Source organism: Anomaloglossus baeobatrachus, unplaced genomic scaffold (assembly GCF_048569485.1).
Source record: "Anomaloglossus baeobatrachus isolate aAnoBae1 unplaced genomic scaffold, aAnoBae1.hap1 Scaffold_4204, whole genome shotgun sequence".
Lineage (NCBI taxonomy): Eukaryota > Metazoa > Chordata > Amphibia > Anura > Aromobatidae > Anomaloglossus > Anomaloglossus baeobatrachus.
The window spans coordinates 1-18280 of record NW_027443540.1 but is presented as its reverse complement, the minus strand read 5'-3'; the positions used below and the strand labels follow the sequence as shown (position 1 = coordinate 18280).

At 50.8% G+C, this 18280-nt stretch overlaps 4 non-coding genes and 4 pseudogenes across 4 annotated transcripts; all 8 read right to left on the bottom strand.

The window, feature by feature from the left end:
* Positions 1–623: 623 nt before the first annotated feature.
* Positions 624–750, bottom strand: LOC142279043 (U2 spliceosomal RNA; annotated as a pseudogene).
* A 1387-nt stretch (positions 751–2137) lies between these two features.
* LOC142279046 (U2 spliceosomal RNA) lies at positions 2138–2328 on the bottom strand. The gene has a single exon (XR_012741795.1). It is a non-coding gene; the product is annotated as a U2 spliceosomal RNA (small nuclear RNA).
* Positions 2329–3715: 1387 nt separating this feature from the next.
* On the bottom strand, positions 3716–3906 carry LOC142279044 (U2 spliceosomal RNA). Its single transcript, XR_012741794.1, has one exon. It is a non-coding gene; the product is annotated as a U2 spliceosomal RNA (small nuclear RNA).
* A 1387-nt stretch (positions 3907–5293) lies between these two features.
* On the bottom strand, positions 5294–5518 carry LOC142279039 (U2 spliceosomal RNA; annotated as a pseudogene).
* A 5429-nt stretch (positions 5519–10947) lies between these two features.
* LOC142279041 (U2 spliceosomal RNA) lies at positions 10948–11051 on the bottom strand (annotated as a pseudogene).
* Positions 11052–12438: 1387 nt separating this feature from the next.
* On the bottom strand, positions 12439–12629 carry LOC142279037 (U2 spliceosomal RNA). Its single transcript, XR_012741792.1, has one exon. It is a non-coding gene; the product is annotated as a U2 spliceosomal RNA (small nuclear RNA).
* Positions 12630–14016: 1387 nt separating this feature from the next.
* LOC142279025 (U2 spliceosomal RNA) lies at positions 14017–14207 on the bottom strand. Its single transcript, XR_012741782.1, has one exon. It is a non-coding gene; the product is annotated as a U2 spliceosomal RNA (small nuclear RNA).
* A 1387-nt stretch (positions 14208–15594) lies between these two features.
* Positions 15595–15826, bottom strand: LOC142279040 (U2 spliceosomal RNA; annotated as a pseudogene).
* Between the last annotated feature and the right edge of the window lie 2454 nt (positions 15827–18280).

The window sequence follows — 18280 nt, the reverse complement described above, 5'->3', positions numbered from 1 at the left end:
ACAGTGCAAAGGCTAGGATTCGTGTGGACCCCTCCGTGAGGAGAGGGTCCCCAAAAATCAACCCCGTCCCTCCGAGCCAGAAGGCCACAGCAAGGGTCAGGGATCTTCGGTGCTCCCCCAAGCCGAAGCCTGGTTGAGCCTTGTCGTTGCTCCCAGCGTCCACCCAGGCATCTTACCCAAGTGGAGTAGAGAGCTACTAGTTGTTGGTTTCGCAGCCGAAACTGCCCGGACCGTCAACCGATGTTGGTTTCTCAGCCCAAGGCTAACCGGACCTCCAACCGGGTGTTGGTTTCTCAGCCGAAGCTGACCCAGACCTCCAACCGGGTGTTGGTTTCTCAGCCGAAGCTGACCCGGACCTCCAACCGGGTGTTGGTTTCTCAGCCCAAAGCTGAACGGACCTCCGACCATGATTATAAAAATTTTCCTTCCTAGCCAGAAGGCCGGGATAGAGCAATATGCTCAGAAAGTATGAAAGGGCAAGGTACGGTGTGCTACAGAGCCCAAGGCTCGCCGGGGTCCCAAGCCAGCAAGCTCAGACTCACTCCAGGGTCGTCAGTCCTGGGGCACATTGCACCATAGCCCCCACACTTACTCAGTCTAATAGCCTCGATCCTGGTAGGGCCATGTTTTCCTCTAGATGAATATACTATACATTAAGAGTACTAGCAAGCGCAACCTTCCAGTGTGCATTGCATCTGCCGAGCCTCACAGATACTACACTTGATCTTAGCCAAAAGGCCGAGAAGCGATAACCAGAATTGGTTTGGGCCTCGAGTGGCACCCTGGCCTATGCCGGACACATCTTAGGGAGAGAGAGCGAGAGGGAGACAAACCCACGCCTACACAAGACATTTTGTCACCCAAGCCAACCCTTGAAAAGGCTGCTTTGCAGAGCCAAAACAAGAAGAATGGTGCGTTTTGCAGCCGCCGCCCACTGCAATGAATCTGAATAACTCCTCCTTTAGGGCGCAAGCAACTCCCCTCCCCCTTGCAGTCTTTCCAATTCACGATACAAAAAGACGGACAGGACAGGTTGCCTGACTTTCCGTCACTGCCACCCTTTGCCATCCTTACCCGTAGAAAGCCCTTTCATCATCCCCAAACCCTAATCTTTTCCCTTTCCTTCCCAGCCCCCAAACCCTGCCCTCTGTACCTTTCTCACCACCCGCTTCCCTTCTCCTGTCATCCCCCTACCACCCGGGAAAAAAAGAGATTGCCCCCTCCTTCCACTAGCCCACCCTCCCACCCAAAGAACAACTTCTTCTGCGCAGCTTGTTTTCTAGGCAGCAGCGCTATTGTGATGTCATCGGGGGGCATTGTGACAAGCCGCCAGTGTTCCGTCTCTTCATGTTGTGCACAGTTCAAACGGAAAATACATCAACAGGCAGACTACAGAAAAGCTTACTATCAAAGGTTAGAGGGGGGCTTTCTCAGAGGGCTTTTTACAGTTTTTCTATTCCCAATTAGCCGTTTAAGTGTACTTATTGAAAGTAGTAATTCTTTCATAGGCCGCCCTTTCTTAGTATTTGACGTTCCTTATATTGCGGTATGAGGCTTCGCAGTAGGTTGCAAACATTCATCACCCATGACTGTCCCCAATTGAGCTCAGAAGCTCAATGTCTATCATGACCTCTCTTTTAGAATGTCCAAGAGCAAGCAAACTATTCCTCCAGGAGAGGGCGCCAACAGACTACTAAAGAGATCATCATTACTCAAAGAAAACCCCAAAAACCAATGCATGATAGGAATAAACAGGTAACTTTCTTTGGAGTGGAAGCGGAGAGATCGCACCAGATGCCAATTCTAGATGTTATCACACCTGTGGTCACTGCAGCAGCAGGTGAATCCACTTTGTCCAAAAGGGATCTATTCCATTCAATTGCAAATGATCTAGATAAGACAGAGAACTGCAGCACGGGGACATAGCCGAGTTGGTCAGGTTGAGTGGTGATGAGTTTGCTATTTGGATGAATAAAGAAAGTCAAAAGTGTGAAAGATAAAAAACAAAAGGAGGAAGTGTGAAAAGTGAATGGGCCAAATTGAGGTGCATATGAAGACGTATGCTTTCTTCCAATTCATTAAATCGGGCTAATATGAATCAGGTGAATTGAGTTCTGCTTTTGGAAACTGGGTTAAGAAGGGGTGCACCGTTCCTGGAGGTACTGCAATACCAGGTCAATGCGTGGAGTGGACAGAGCAAGCTCTTTTTCCATCTCCCTGTTCTAAAAATCCATTTAATATATGGTCCCCAGATAGGGGACGTATCAGATATTAAACTGATAAGAACAGATACTACACTTGATCTTAGCCAAAAGGCCGAGAAGCGATAACCAGAATTGGTTTGGGCCTCGAGTGGCACCCTGGCCTATGCCGGACACATCTTAGGGAGAGAGAGCGAGAGGGAGACAAACCCACGCCTACACAAGACATTTTGTCACCCAAGCCAACCCTTGAAAAGGCTGCTTTGCAGAGCCAAAACAAGAAGAATGGTGCGTTTTGCAGCCGCCGCCCACTGCAATGAATCTGAATAACTCCTCCTTTAGGGCGCAAGCAACTCCCCTCCCCCTTGCAGTCTTTCCAATTCACGATACAAAAAGACGGACAGGACAGGTTGCCTGACTTTCCGTCACTGCCACCCTTTGCCATCCTTACCCGTAGAAAGCCCTTTCATCATCCCCAAACCCTAATCTTTTCCCTTTCCTTCCCAGCCCCCAAACCCTGCCCTCTGTACCTTTCTCACCACCCGCTTCCCTTCTCCTGTCATCCCCCTACCACCCGGGAAAAAAAGAGATTGCCCCCTCCTTCCACTAGCCCACCCTCCCACCCAAAGAACAACTTCTTCTGCGCAGCTTGTTTTCTAGGCAGCAGCGCTATTGTGATGTCATCGGGGGGCATTGTGACAAGCCGCCAGTGTTCCGTCTCTTCATGTTGTGCACAGTTCAAACGGAAAATACATCAACAGGCAGACTACAGAAAAGCTTACTATCAAAGGTTAGAGGGGGGCTTTCTCAGAGGGCTTTTTACAGTTTTTCTATTCCCAATTAGCCGTTTAAGTGTACTTATTGAAAGTAGTAATTCTTTCATAGGCCGCCCTTTCTTAGTATTTGACGTTCCTTATATTGCGGTATGAGGCTTCGCAGTAGGTTGCAAACATTCATCACCCATGACTGTCCCCAATTGAGCTCAGAAGCTCAATGTCTATCATGACCTCTCTTTTAGAATGTCCAAGAGCAAGCAAACTATTCCTCCAGGAGAGGGCGCCAACAGACTACTAAAGAGATCATCATTACTCAAAGAAAACCCCAAAAACCAATGCATGATAGGAATAAACAGGTAACTTTCTTTGGAGTGGAAGCGGAGAGATCGCACCAGATGCCAATTCTAGATGTTATCACACCTGTGGTCACTGCAGCAGCAGGTGAATCCACTTTGTCCAAAAGGGATCTATTCCATTCAATTGCAAATGATCTAGATAAGACAGAGAACTGCAGCACGGGGACATAGCCGAGTTGGTCAGGTTGAGTGGTGATGAGTTTGCTATTTGGATGAATAAAGAAAGTCAAAAGTGTGAAAGATAAAAAACAAAAGGAGGAAGTGTGAAAAGTGAATGGGCCAAATTGAGGTGCATATGAAGACGTATGCTTTCTTCCAATTCATTAAATCGGGCTAATATGAATCAGGTGAATTGAGTTCTGCTTTTGGAAACTGGGTTAAGAAGGGGTGCACCGTTCCTGGAGGTACTGCAATACCAGGTCAATGCGTGGAGTGGACAGAGCAAGCTCTTTTTCCATCTCCCTGTTCTAAAAATCCATTTAATATATGGTCCCCAGATAGGGGACGTATCAGATATTAAACTGATAAGAACAGATACTACACTTGATCTTAGCCAAAAGGCCGAGAAGCGATAACCAGAATTGGTTTGGGCCTCGAGTGGCACCCTGGCCTATGCCGGACACATCTTAGGGAGAGAGAGCGAGAGGGAGACAAACCCACGCCTACACAAGACATTTTGTCACCCAAGCCAACCCTTGAAAAGGCTGCTTTGCAGAGCCAAAACAAGAAGAATGGTGCGTTTTGCAGCCGCCGCCCACTGCAATGAATCTGAATAACTCCTCCTTTAGGGCGCAAGCAACTCCCCTCCCCCTTGCAGTCTTTCCAATTCACGATACAAAAAGACGGACAGGACAGGTTGCCTGACTTTCCGTCACTGCCACCCTTTGCCATCCTTACCCGTAGAAAGCCCTTTCATCATCCCCAAACCCTAATCTTTTCCCTTTCCTTCCCAGCCCCCAAACCCTGCCCTCTGTACCTTTCTCACCACCCGCTTCCCTTCTCCTGTCATCCCCCTACCACCCGGGAAAAAAAGAGATTGCCCCCTCCTTCCACTAGCCCACCCTCCCACCCAAAGAACAACTTCTTCTGCGCAGCTTGTTTTCTAGGCAGCAGCGCTATTGTGATGTCATCGGGGGGCATTGTGACAAGCCGCCAGTGTTCCGTCTCTTCATGTTGTGCACAGTTCAAACGGAAAATACATCAACAGGCAGACTACAGAAAAGCTTACTATCAAAGGTTAGAGGGGGGCTTTCTCAGAGGGCTTTTTACAGTTTTTCTATTCCCAATTAGCCGTTTAAGTGTACTTATTGAAAGTAGTAATTCTTTCATAGGCCGCCCTTTCTTAGTATTTGACGTTCCTTATATTGCGGTATGAGGCTTCGCAGTAGGTTGCAAACATTCATCACCCATGACTGTCCCCAATTGAGCTCAGAAGCTCAATGTCTATCATGACCTCTCTTTTAGAATGTCCAAGAGCAAGCAAACTATTCCTCCAGGAGAGGGCGCCAACAGACTACTAAAGAGATCATCATTACTCAAAGAAAACCCCAAAAACCAATGCATGATAGGAATAAACAGGTAACTTTCTTTGGAGTGGAAGCGGAGAGATCGCACCAGATGCCAATTCTAGATGTTATCACACCTGTGGTCACTGCAGCAGCAGGTGAATCCACTTTGTCCAAAAGGGATCTATTCCATTCAATTGCAAATGATCTAGATAAGACAGAGAACTGCAGCACGGGGACATAGCCGAGTTGGTCAGGTTGAGTGGTGATGAGTTTGCTATTTGGATGAATAAAGAAAGTCAAAAGTGTGAAAGATAAAAAACAAAAGGAGGAAGTGTGAAAAGTGAATGGGCCAAATTGAGGTGCATATGAAGACGTATGCTTTCTTCCAATTCATTAAATCGGGCTAATATGAATCAGGTGAATTGAGTTCTGCTTTTGGAAACTGGGTTAAGAAGGGGTGCACCGTTCCTGGAGGTACTGCAATACCAGGTCAATGCGTGGAGTGGACAGAGCAAGCTCTTTTTCCATCTCCCTGTTCTAAAAATCCATTTAATATATGGTCCCCAGATAGGGGACGTATCAGATATTAAACTGATAAGAACAGATTTTTTTTTTTTTTTTTTTTTTTTTTGATTTAACAGCATCTTTATTATCATGCACTACTCACAAAAAGGTAACAAACCGTGTACAGTGCCGCAGCCCCGTACACACAGAACTATACAATCCTTCTTACATAGCCATAGAGTACGACGCACTAAACTATACATCACACTCCTATGCTTATCCATAACACTCAAGCTGAAAGAAAAAGTTAGACAATAAATAACGACGAACCGGCGATTGGGGGATGGGGGTAGGGGAAAAGGGGGATAGGGTGGGGAAATCACAGGCCCGAAGCTTTATTGAAAGACGCACATAACGGGAAAAGGAGGGAGGGGGCATGGAAGAGGTCTAAACCTCCTCCTCGGCGCTGTCGTCCGGACTGTCCATGATGGAATAGTCTCTGAGCAGGCTGTGGATCAGCCTGCGGCAATCCTGGATAGACATCCTCTCCCTCTTCAAGATGAGCCGGTTCCTGGCGACCCAAATAGCGTCCTTAAAGCAGTTCATAAGGCGCCAAGCCTCCTGGATGGCTCCAACGGTGTGAGTCCCAGGGAAGAGTCCATAAAGTACGGAATGGTACGATAGGCTCCCTCTGGGGACGGAGTTCCTCAGGTCATCCTCCAGGGCAACCAACAGGCGCTGTGCGAAACGGCAGTCCCAAAAGGCGTGCAGCGATGTTTCCTCCACGAAGGGGCACCTTGGGCAGTACCGGGTTTTGCACAGGTTCCGGGCGTGCATGAATGACCGGACGGGCAGTCCGCCCTGTATCGCCATCCATGACAAGTCCTTGTGCCCGTTGGTCAATCCAGCCGATGACACGTTTGTCCAAACAGTCTCCAGTGTGTCGTGATGAAGTCCTGGAATGTTCTCCATTTCGTCCTTGGCTCTGATGAGTTTGTGGATAGTCTTTGGCTTCCACAAATCAGGCTTGAGTCCCTCCAGTTGGTGTTCCCTCACAAACCGAACCACGTCTCCGTAGAACCATGGCGCCGTCCAGTTGTAGGGGAAGGAGCTGTCCCACTTGTCCCAGCCTAACCGTCTCCAAAGGGGGAGCAGGAAGAAGCGAGACATGGACCCACCCGCGGAACCTCTCTTGACTCGCAGAGTTCGGCGAACGCAGTCACATACGAAGGAGGATCGCAGGAGGGTGGGGATATCGGGTACGCCCTTCCCACCCTTGCGAGGATCCTTGTACATGATGCTCCGCTTTACTCTGTCCATCTTGGATCCCCAGACAAAACGAAACACCGTCCTGGTAATGGCCCTGCACACGGTGGCAAGGGGGGGCCAGGCCTGGGCCGTGTACTGCAGCACGGGCAGTACCTCGTTACGCAGGACCAGTGCTTTGCCCTCACAGGTGAGGCGTCTGAGGCTCCACAGACCGATCCGTTGGGTGATCTTGGTCAAGCGTTCCTCCCAGGACTTGAGGGCTGCTCCTTCCTTCCCGAACCAGACTCCAAGAACCTTGATGAAATCCGGCTGGATGCTGAAAGGGAAGGGGGCGGAAGAGGCCGGCTGCCAGTCCCCGAAGAGCATGGCTTCCGACTTCCCGCAGTTGACTTTGGCTCCCGAAGCCCGTCCGAAGGTCTCACAGGTCTGGACGAGGGTGTCGACTGAGCGCCGGTCCGCGCAGAAGACGGTCACGTCGTCCATGTAGAGCGAGCACTTGACCTCGAAGCGTTCTGGTCCTGGTGCGGTGATCCCTCTGATCTCTCCATTCCGCCGGATAGCCTCTGCAAAGAGTTCTATAACACAAACAAAAAGAAGAGGTGACAGAGGACAGCCTTGTCTGACCCCTGAGAGGACCGGGAAGGGGTCAGTCTTCCAGCCGTTCACCAACACCGAGCTGTGAATATCAAAATACATTAGTTGGACATACAAGCAAAACATGTTACCCAAACCTAACCTGTGCAGAGCTTTGCCCAGGAACTCATGGGAAACACGGTCGAAGGCCTTTTCCTGATCCAACGAGATCAGGGCTGCGTGCACCCGGCGGGCTTTGATGTACTCGACCGTGTCCCGCATGAGAGCCAGGCTGTCTGCGATGCGACGTCCGGGGATGCCGCAGGTCTGATCCGGGTGGATGATCCGTCCGATAACAGTCTTCAATCTCGTTGCCATCGTCTTGGCCAGGATCTTGTAGTCGACGTTCAGAAGGGTGATGGGACGCCAATTCTTCAGGTCGCACCTCTCTCCTTTACGCTTGTACAGGATCGTGACCATTCCTTCCCTCAGAGATGGAGGCATTCTGCCCTCCACCACCATCTCCTCATACAGCCCTAACAGGTCCGGACAGATTAGGTCTCCCAGCACTACATAGAGCTCTGCTGGGAGGCCGTCACTGCCCGGTGTCCTGCCAGAACTAAAGGATTTGGCGGCCGAGAGCAGCTCGTCCACCGTCAGAGGAACATCCATGGCCGCCGCGTCTGCAGGGTCAAGATGGTTAGTGATACCTGACAGGAACTTATCGGCGGCCTCGGGGTCAGTAGTCTTGCGGGCGTAGAGTTCGCTGTAGAAGTCGCTGACGACCTTCATCACGTTCTCTTTCCCGCGTCGCATGTTTCCACTCTCGTCTCGTAGTTCATTCATGGGCGTGTGACCGGCGTGGAGTTTCCTGAAAAAGAACGAGTTACATTTCTCACCCTTCTCCAGGTTCTCCACTTTGGAACGGAAGACAATTCGCTCGGACTCCTCCTCGAAGTGCCTTTTCAGGCTCCTCTTAGTCTCCTCCAGCTCCTCTCTCACGTCCCAGCCGCATCGAAGAAGGTCCTGCAGGGAACGCAGCTCACGCTGGAGTCTCCTGAAGTCCCTCCTCTTCAGACACGCCTGTTGTTGACTCTTTGCCTGAAAGAAGAAACGGAACTCGAGTTTAACGTATTCCCACCAGTCAGAAACAGACTGGAAGCCCGCCTTGTAGGCCCGCCACGTGGAGTAGGCAGCTCTAAGCTCCTCCAGAATCTCACCCTTTTCCAGCAGAGAGCAGTTCAGCTTCCAGGAGCCCGGGCCAATGGGGAAGCCATGGCCCAGCACACCTTGAAAGTGAATGGCTCTGTGGTCAGAGAAGAAGCAGGGGACCATCGAGTGCCCACTCCGCCCAACCGCCCGAGAGGTAAACACAAAGTCAATCCTGGAACGCAGCGAGCCATCGGATCGGCACCATGAATAGTTCACGGATCCGTGTCCGATGGAGCCAACCACGTCCACAAGAGAGGCTTCGGTCACCATCTCAATGAGCAGTTTGGATGTGACGTCCAACTTGGCAGCCGTTCCAGAACTGCGTCCATCCTCCTCAATCGGGCAGTTGAAATCCCCGGCCATCACTACCGTCCTGGCGGTAGCGAGCTGAGGGCGCAGGGCTTGGAGGAGCTCCAGTCGATCGCTCTTCACAGGAGAAGCATACACATTGATGAACCTGACAGGTTCTCCCGCCCAGGTGCCATCCACGAGCAGTAACCTGCCGCAGACGATTTCCTGAACAGAGTCCAATGTGAAGGCGCTTCCCCTGATCAGCACGGCGACCCCCGCGGACCTACAGTCGCCCCCGCCAGACCAGTAGGATGGGCCATGGGTCCACTCCCTGGCCAGATGGTTGAAGGACCTAGAGGAGGGAAGGGAGCATTCCTGCAGGAAAAATACATCACTAGACTGAGTGTTAAGGAACGCAAAAATTGTCTGTCGTCGGAACTTGTCTCTGATGCTCCTAACATTAATGGAAAAGATGTTAATGTTAGCAGTCATTGGAGGAAAGAGAAAGTTAGAGCAGGCGGTGTGCCTTAGTTACCACTCCGGTCGGGCGGTTCTTCCTCTTTGGCACCTGCTGGTAAGGGTATCTCCAGCAGACCCTCTTCTGCTAGCTGATCAAGCAGGGATGGTGCCTCAGTGGCTTCCGACTCCTCCATTTCTTCTTCGGCCACAAGGGACTCCACCATCTGCTCCAACACGTCCGGTTCTGGGAGGAGGCCATCCTCCTCTTCCTGGGGTGGATTGGGGTCCACAATGAACAGCTTGGAAGGTTCTGCGACAGGACTATCTTCCACCTTCCTTTTCCTTTGGCCTGTACCTGAGGAGACAAGAGCTGGAAAATCCTCCTCGGTGAAAAGTGCAAGAGTGCTGAGGCCCTCTGCTCTCATGGTCTGGGGAGGGAGAGTGGGCTTTGGGGGGGGGGTGAGGAGACCAACTGAGGAGTAGGGAAATGAGGTGGAGGTGGTGGAATCCTCAGTAGGGTTGGCCGGGGGGGGAGGGGTTTGGACAGGGGTGACAGGGGGGGGGACCAGGGAGGGGGCAACAGTTTTCTTACCCTTCTTTTCCCTGGACTCCGTGGCTGCTGGGGCATCGGCTGGAGCCACGGTCGCTGGGTTCTTGGCCGCCTTGTCCTTGGCCTCTGTGGCCTTGGTCGTAGCTGCCTTGGTCGACGAAGCTGTGACTACCCGATACTGGGTCGCCGCGGCAACCCTTGCCCAGGATTTCTCCCGCTGTGGGCAGTCCTTGTAAAGGTGGTCCGCCTGTCCACATAGGTTGCAAGTCTTCTTCTTTGGGCAGTCCTTGGAGCTGTGTCCTGTCACCCGGCAAACCCTGCAGGCGTCCTCCTTGCAGGTCTTCATCGAATGCCCTTTCCCGCCACATTTCCTGCAGTTGTGTGGCATGTCCGGGTAGTAGATGAGACCAAAGGAGTTTCCCAGAGAGAATGTCGGGGGCAGGTGCTGGAGACCATCCTCGGATGCTGGTTCCCTGTAGAGTCGAACGGTTACTGACCACTTACCCGTCCAGAATCCGTTGCCGTTAAGGATGTGGGATGGCTCCCTCACCACTGTGCAGAGACGTCCCAGGAACGTGGAGATGTCTCTTCCTGGGGTGTGCGGGTTCCGCATGGAGACCGTGATCCTCTTCTCATCCCTCTGTATAGGACAGGATCCTAAAAAAGAATGAAAAGGGGAGTCCGGCATCGCTGCGTTCATCGCCTCCCAGTATCTCCTGCAGGCATTCACCGTGGCAAAGGTTACCAGAAAAATGCCAGTCATGAAGGTCTGGACACTCAGGGTTTCCGCCCTGGAGAAGCCCTGATCCAGAATCATCTTCTTGCAGAACACGTCGCTGGACATGTCCGGCAACCTACCATCCACCGCCTTCAGCTTCAGGGCGACCGTCTGCCGCATCCAAGGCTCCAGGGTTGGAGCCTTTTCAGGCGGCGTCCGGGCTCCCTCCGGCTGGCTGGCGTCGGAGGTAGGGGCCTCTTGGGCCGAAGAAGCCTCTGGATGAGCCTTCCTGGAGGTCCCTGGGTCCTGAGCCTTCTTGGCTGCCTTCTCTGGCTTGCTTGCCATGGCTGGTTCCTGCTTGAGTTCCCGGAGCTGGATCTTGGATTCTTCTCCGGGTGTCTTCTCCCGCTGTGTTCCTCCTCAAAGTTCCTCTGGTCTCCCCAAGTCTTCTCCGAGCCTTCGTCTTCTTGCTTCTTTCTGCCAAGCTCTTCTTCCGTCCGATCTCCCTCTTTCGGTCTCGGCTGGGCTTCGGAGCTTGTCTCCCTGATCGTATCTCGTCAAGTGTAGCTAGCTCAGTTTGTTCTGATAAGAACAGATACTACACTTGATCTTAGCCAAAAGGCCGAGAAGCGATAACCAGAATTGGTTTGGGCCTCGAGTGGCACCCTGGCCTATGCCGGACACATCTTAGGGAGAGAGAGCGAGAGGGAGACAAACCCACGCCTACACAAGACATTTTGTCACCCAAGCCAACCCTTGAAAAGGCTGCTTTGCAGAGCCAAAACAAGAAGAATGGTGCGTTTTGCAGCCGCCGCCCACTGCAATGAATCTGAATAACTCCTCCTTTAGGGCGCAAGCAACTCCCCTCCCCCTTGCAGTCTTTCCAATTCACGATACAAAAAGACGGACAGGACAGGTTGCCTGACTTTCCGTCACTGCCACCCTTTGCCATCCTTACCCGTAGAAAGCCCTTTCATCATCCCCAAACCCTAATCTTTTCCCTTTCCTTCCCAGCCCCCAAACCCTGCCCTCTGTACCTTTCTCACCACCCGCTTCCCTTCTCCTGTCATCCCCCTACCACCCGGGAAAAAAAGAGATTGCCCCCTCCTTCCACTAGCCCACCCTCCCACCCAAAGAACAACTTCTTCTGCGCAGCTTGTTTTCTAGGCAGCAGCGCTATTGTGATGTCATCGGGGGGCATTGTGACAAGCCGCCAGTGTTCCGTCTCTTCATGTTGTGCACAGTTCAAACGGAAAATACATCAACAGGCAGACTACAGAAAAGCTTACTATCAAAGGTTAGAGGGGGGCTTTCTCAGAGGGCTTTTTACAGTTTTTCTATTCCCAATTAGCCGTTTAAGTGTACTTATTGAAAGTAGTAATTCTTTCATAGGCCGCCCTTTCTTAGTATTTGACGTTCCTTATATTGCGGTATGAGGCTTCGCAGTAGGTTGCAAACATTCATCACCCATGACTGTCCCCAATTGAGCTCAGAAGCTCAATGTCTATCATGACCTCTCTTTTAGAATGTCCAAGAGCAAGCAAACTATTCCTCCAGGAGAGGGCGCCAACAGACTACTAAAGAGATCATCATTACTCAAAGAAAACCCCAAAAACCAATGCATGATAGGAATAAACAGGTAACTTTCTTTGGAGTGGAAGCGGAGAGATCGCACCAGATGCCAATTCTAGATGTTATCACACCTGTGGTCACTGCAGCAGCAGGTGAATCCACTTTGTCCAAAAGGGATCTATTCCATTCAATTGCAAATGATCTAGATAAGACAGAGAACTGCAGCACGGGGACATAGCCGAGTTGGTCAGGTTGAGTGGTGATGAGTTTGCTATTTGGATGAATAAAGAAAGTCAAAAGTGTGAAAGATAAAAAACAAAAGGAGGAAGTGTGAAAAGTGAATGGGCCAAATTGAGGTGCATATGAAGACGTATGCTTTCTTCCAATTCATTAAATCGGGCTAATATGAATCAGGTGAATTGAGTTCTGCTTTTGGAAACTGGGTTAAGAAGGGGTGCACCGTTCCTGGAGGTACTGCAATACCAGGTCAATGCGTGGAGTGGACAGAGCAAGCTCTTTTTCCATCTCCCTGTTCTAAAAATCCATTTAATATATGGTCCCCAGATAGGGGACGTATCAGATATTAAACTGATAAGAACAGATACTACACTTGATCTTAGCCAAAAGGCCGAGAAGCGATAACCAGAATTGGTTTGGGCCTCGAGTGGCACCCTGGCCTATGCCGGACACATCTTAGGGAGAGAGAGCGAGAGGGAGACAAACCCACGCCTACACAAGACATTTTGTCACCCAAGCCAACCCTTGAAAAGGCTGCTTTGCAGAGCCAAAACAAGAAGAATGGTGCGTTTTGCAGCCGCCGCCCACTGCAATGAATCTGAATAACTCCTCCTTTAGGGCGCAAGCAACTCCCCTCCCCCTTGCAGTCTTTCCAATTCACGATACAAAAAGACGGACAGGACAGGTTGCCTGACTTTCCGTCACTGCCACCCTTTGCCATCCTTACCCGTAGAAAGCCCTTTCATCATCCCCAAACCCTAATCTTTTCCCTTTCCTTCCCAGCCCCCAAACCCTGCCCTCTGTACCTTTCTCACCACCCGCTTCCCTTCTCCTGTCATCCCCCTACCACCCGGGAAAAAAAGAGATTGCCCCCTCCTTCCACTAGCCCACCCTCCCACCCAAAGAACAACTTCTTCTGCGCAGCTTGTTTTCTAGGCAGCAGCGCTATTGTGATGTCATCGGGGGGCATTGTGACAAGCCGCCAGTGTTCCGTCTCTTCATGTTGTGCACAGTTCAAACGGAAAATACATCAACAGGCAGACTACAGAAAAGCTTACTATCAAAGGTTAGAGGGGGGCTTTCTCAGAGGGCTTTTTACAGTTTTTCTATTCCCAATTAGCCGTTTAAGTGTACTTATTGAAAGTAGTAATTCTTTCATAGGCCGCCCTTTCTTAGTATTTGACGTTCCTTATATTGCGGTATGAGGCTTCGCAGTAGGTTGCAAACATTCATCACCCATGACTGTCCCCAATTGAGCTCAGAAGCTCAATGTCTATCATGACCTCTCTTTTAGAATGTCCAAGAGCAAGCAAACTATTCCTCCAGGAGAGGGCGCCAACAGACTACTAAAGAGATCATCATTACTCAAAGAAAACCCCAAAAACCAATGCATGATAGGAATAAACAGGTAACTTTCTTTGGAGTGGAAGCGGAGAGATCGCACCAGATGCCAATTCTAGATGTTATCACACCTGTGGTCACTGCAGCAGCAGGTGAATCCACTTTGTCCAAAAGGGATCTATTCCATTCAATTGCAAATGATCTAGATAAGACAGAGAACTGCAGCACGGGGACATAGCCGAGTTGGTCAGGTTGAGTGGTGATGAGTTTGCTATTTGGATGAATAAAGAAAGTCAAAAGTGTGAAAGATAAAAAACAAAAGGAGGAAGTGTGAAAAGTGAATGGGCCAAATTGAGGTGCATATGAAGACGTATGCTTTCTTCCAATTCATTAAATCGGGCTAATATGAATCAGGTGAATTGAGTTCTGCTTTTGGAAACTGGGTTAAGAAGGGGTGCACCGTTCCTGGAGGTACTGCAATACCAGGTCAATGCGTGGAGTGGACAGAGCAAGCTCTTTTTCCATCTCCCTGTTCTAAAAATCCATTTAATATATGGTCCCCAGATAGGGGACGTATCAGATATTAAACTGATAAGAACAGATACTACACTTGATCTTAGCCAAAAGGCCGAGAAGCGATAACCAGAATTGGTTTGGGCCTCGAGTGGCACCCTGGCCTATGCCGGACACATCTTAGGGAGAGAGAGCGAGAGGGAGACAAACCCACGCCTACACAAGACATTTTGTCACCCAAGCCAACCCTTGAAAAGGCTGCTTTGCAGAGCCAAAACAAGAAGAATGGTGCGTTTTGCAGCCGCCGCCCACTGCAATGAATCTGAATAACTCCTCCTTTAGGGCGCAAGCAACTCCCCTCCCCCTTGCAGTCTTTCCAATTCACGATACAAAAAGACGGACAGGACAGGTTGCCTGACTTTCCGTCACTGCCACCCTTTGCCATCCTTACCCGTAGAAAGCCCTTTCATCATCCCCAAACCCTAATCTTTTCCCTTTCCTTCCCAGCCCCCAAACCCTGCCCTCTGTACCTTTCTCACCACCCGCTTCCCTTCTCCTGTCATCCCCCTACCACCCGGGAAAAAAAGAGATTGCCCCCTCCTTCCACTAGCCCACCCTCCCACCCAAAGAACAACTTCTTCTGCGCAGCTTGTTTTCTAGGCAGCAGCGCTATTGTGATGTCATCGGGGGGCATTGTGACAAGCCGCCAGTGTTCCGTCTCTTCATGTTGTGCACAGTTCAAACGGAAAATACATCAACAGGCAGACTACAGAAAAGCTTACTATCAAAGGTTAGAGGGGGGCTTTCTCAGAGGGCTTTTTACAGTTTTTCTATTCCCAATTAGCCGTTTAAGTGTACTTATTGAAAGTAGTAATTCTTTCATAGGCCGCCCTTTCTTAGTATTTGACGTTCCTTATATTGCGGTATGAGGCTTCGCAGTAGGTTGCAAACATTCATCACCCATGACTGTCCCCAATTGAGCTCAGAAGCTCAATGTCTATCATGACCTCTCTTTTAGAATGTCCAAGAGCAAGCAAACTATTCCTCCAGGAGAGGGCGCCAACAGACTACTAAAGAGATCATCATTACTCAAAGAAAACCCCAAAAACCAATGCATGATAGGAATAAACAGGTAACTTTCTTTGGAGTGGAAGCGGAGAGATCGCACCAGATGCCAATTCTAGATGTTATCACACCTGTGGTCACTGCAGCAGCAGGTGAATCCACTTTGTCCAAAAGGGATCTATTCCATTCAATTGCAAATGATCTAGATAAGACAGAGAACTGCAGCACGGGGACATAGCCGAGTTGGTCAGGTTGAGTGGTGATGAGTTTGCTATTTGGATGAATAAAGAAAGTCAAAAGTGTGAAAGATAAAAAACAAAAGGAGGAAGTGTGAAAAGTGAATGGGCCAAATTGAGGTGCATATGAAGACGTATGCTTTCTTCCAATTCATTAAATCGGGCTAATATGAATCAGGTGAATTGAGTTCTGCTTTTGGAAACTGGGTTAAGAAGGGGTGCACCGTTCCTGGAGGTACTGCAATACCAGGTCAATGCGTGGAGTGGACAGAGCAAGCTCTTTTTCCATCTCCCTGTTCTAAAAATCCATTTAATATATGGTCCCCAGATAGGGGACGTATCAGATATTAAACTGATAAGAACAGATTTTTTTTTTTTTTTTTTTTTTTTTTTTTTTTTGATTTAACAGCATCTTTATTATCATGCACTACTCACAAAAAGGTAACAAACCGTGTACAGTGCCGCAGCCCCGTACACACAGAACTATACAATCCTTCTTACATAGCCATAGAGTACGACGCACTAAACTATACATCACACTCCTATGCTTATCCATAACACTCAAGCTGAAAGAAAAAGTTAGACAATAAATAACGACGAACCGGCGATTGGGGGATGGGGGTAGGGGAAAAGGGGGATAGGGTGGGGAAATCACAGGCCCGAAGCTTTATTGAAAGACGCACATAACGGGAAAAGGAGGGAGGGGGCATGGAAGAGGTCTAAACCTCCTCCTCGGCGCTGTCGTCCGGACTGTCCATGATGGAATAGTCTCTGAGCAGGCTGTGGATCAGCCTGCGGCAATCCTGGATAGACATCCTCTCCCTCTTCAAGATGAGCCGGTTCCTGGCGACCCAAATAGCGTCCTTAAAGCAGTTCATAAGGCGCCAAGCCTCCTGGATGGCTCCAACGGTGTGAGTCCCAGGGAAGAGTCCATAAAGTACGGAATGGTACGATAGGCTCCCTCTGGGGACGGAGTTCCTCAGGTCATCCTCCAGGGCAACCAACAGGCGCTGTGCGAAACGGCAGTCCCAAAAGGCGTGCAGCGATGTTTCCTCCACGAAGGGGCACCTTGGGCAGTACCGGGTTTTGCACAGGTTCCGGGCGTGCATGAATGACCGGACGGGCAGTCCGCCCTGTATCGCCATCCATGACAAGTCCTTGTGCCCGTTGGTCAATCCAGCCGATGACACGTTTGTCCAAACAGTCTCCAGTGTGTCGTGATGAAGTCCTGGAATGTTCTCCATTTCGTCCTTGGCTCTGATGAGTTTGTGGATAGTCTTTGGCTTCCACAAATCAGGCTTGAGTCCCTCCAGTTGGTGTTCCCTCACAAACCGAACCACGTCTCCGTAGAACCATGGCGCCGTCCAGTTGTAGGGGAAGGAGCTGTCCCACTTGTCCCAGCCTAACCGTCTCCAAAGGGGGAGCAGGAAGAAGCGAGACATGGACCCACCCGCGGAACCTCTCTTGACTCGCAGAGTTCGGCGAACGCAGTCACATACGAAGGAGGATCGCAGGAGGGTGGGGATATCGGGTACGCCCTTCCCACCCTTGCGAGGATCCTTGTACATGATGCTCCGCTTTACTCTGTCCATCTTGGATCCCCAGACAAAACGAAACACCGTCCTGGTAATGGCCCTGCACACGGTGGCAAGGGGGGGCCAGGCCTGGGCCGTGTACTGCAGCACGGGCAGTACCTCGTTACGCAGGACCAGTGCTTTGCCCTCACAGGTGAGGCGTCTGAGGCTCCACAGACCGATCCGTTGGGTGATCTTGGTCAAGCGTTCCTCCCAGGACTTGAGGGCTGCTCCTTCCTTCCCGAACCAGACTCCAAGAACCTTGATGAAATCCGGCTGGATGCTGAAAGGGAAGGGGGCGGAAGAGGCCGGCTGCCAGTCCCCGAAGAGCATGGCTTCCGACTTCCCGCAGTTGACTTTGGCTCCCGAAGCCCGTCCGAAGGTCTCACAGGTCTGGACGAGGGTGTCGACTGAGCGCCGGTCCGCGCAGAAGACGGTCACGTCGTCCATGTAGAGCGAGCACTTGACCTCGAAGCGTTCTGGTCCTGGTGCGGTGATCCCTCTGATCTCTCCATTCCGCCGGATAGCCTCTGCAAAGAGTTCTATAACACAAACAAAAAGAAGAGGTGACAGAGGACAGCCTTGTCTGACCCCTGAGAGGACCGGGAAGGGGTCAGTCTTCCAGCCGTTCACCAACACCGAGCTGTGAATATCAAAATACATTAGTTGGACATACAAGCAAAACATGTTACCCAAACCTAACCTGTGCAGAGCTTTGCCCAGGAACTCATGGGAAACACGGTCGAAGGCCTTTTCCTGATCCAACGAGATCAGGGCTGCGTGCACCCGGCGGGCTTTGATGTACTCGACCGTGTCCCGCATGAGAGCCAGGCTGTCTGCGATGCGACGTCCGGGGATGCCGCAGGTCTGATCCGGGTGGATGATCCGTCCGATAACAGTCTTCAATCTCGTTGCCATCGTCTTGGCCAGGATCTTGTAGTCGACGTTCAGAAGGGTGATGGGACGCCAATTCTTCAGGTCGCACCTCTCTCCTTTACGCTTGTACAGGATCGTGACCATTCCTTCCCTCAGAGATGGAGGCATTCTGCCCTCCACCACCATCTCCTCATACAGCCCTAACAGGTCCGGACAGATTAGGTCTCCCAGCACTACATAGAGCTCTGCTGGGAGGCCGTCACTGCCCGGTGTCCTGCCAGAACTAAAGGATTTGGCGGCCGAGAGCAGCTCGTCCACCGTCAGAGGAACATCCATGGCCGCCGCGTCTGCAGGGTCAAGATGGTTAGTGATACCTGACAGGAACTTATCGGCGGCCTCGGGGTCAGTAGTCTTGCGGGCGTAGAGTTCGCTGTAGAAGTCGCTGACGA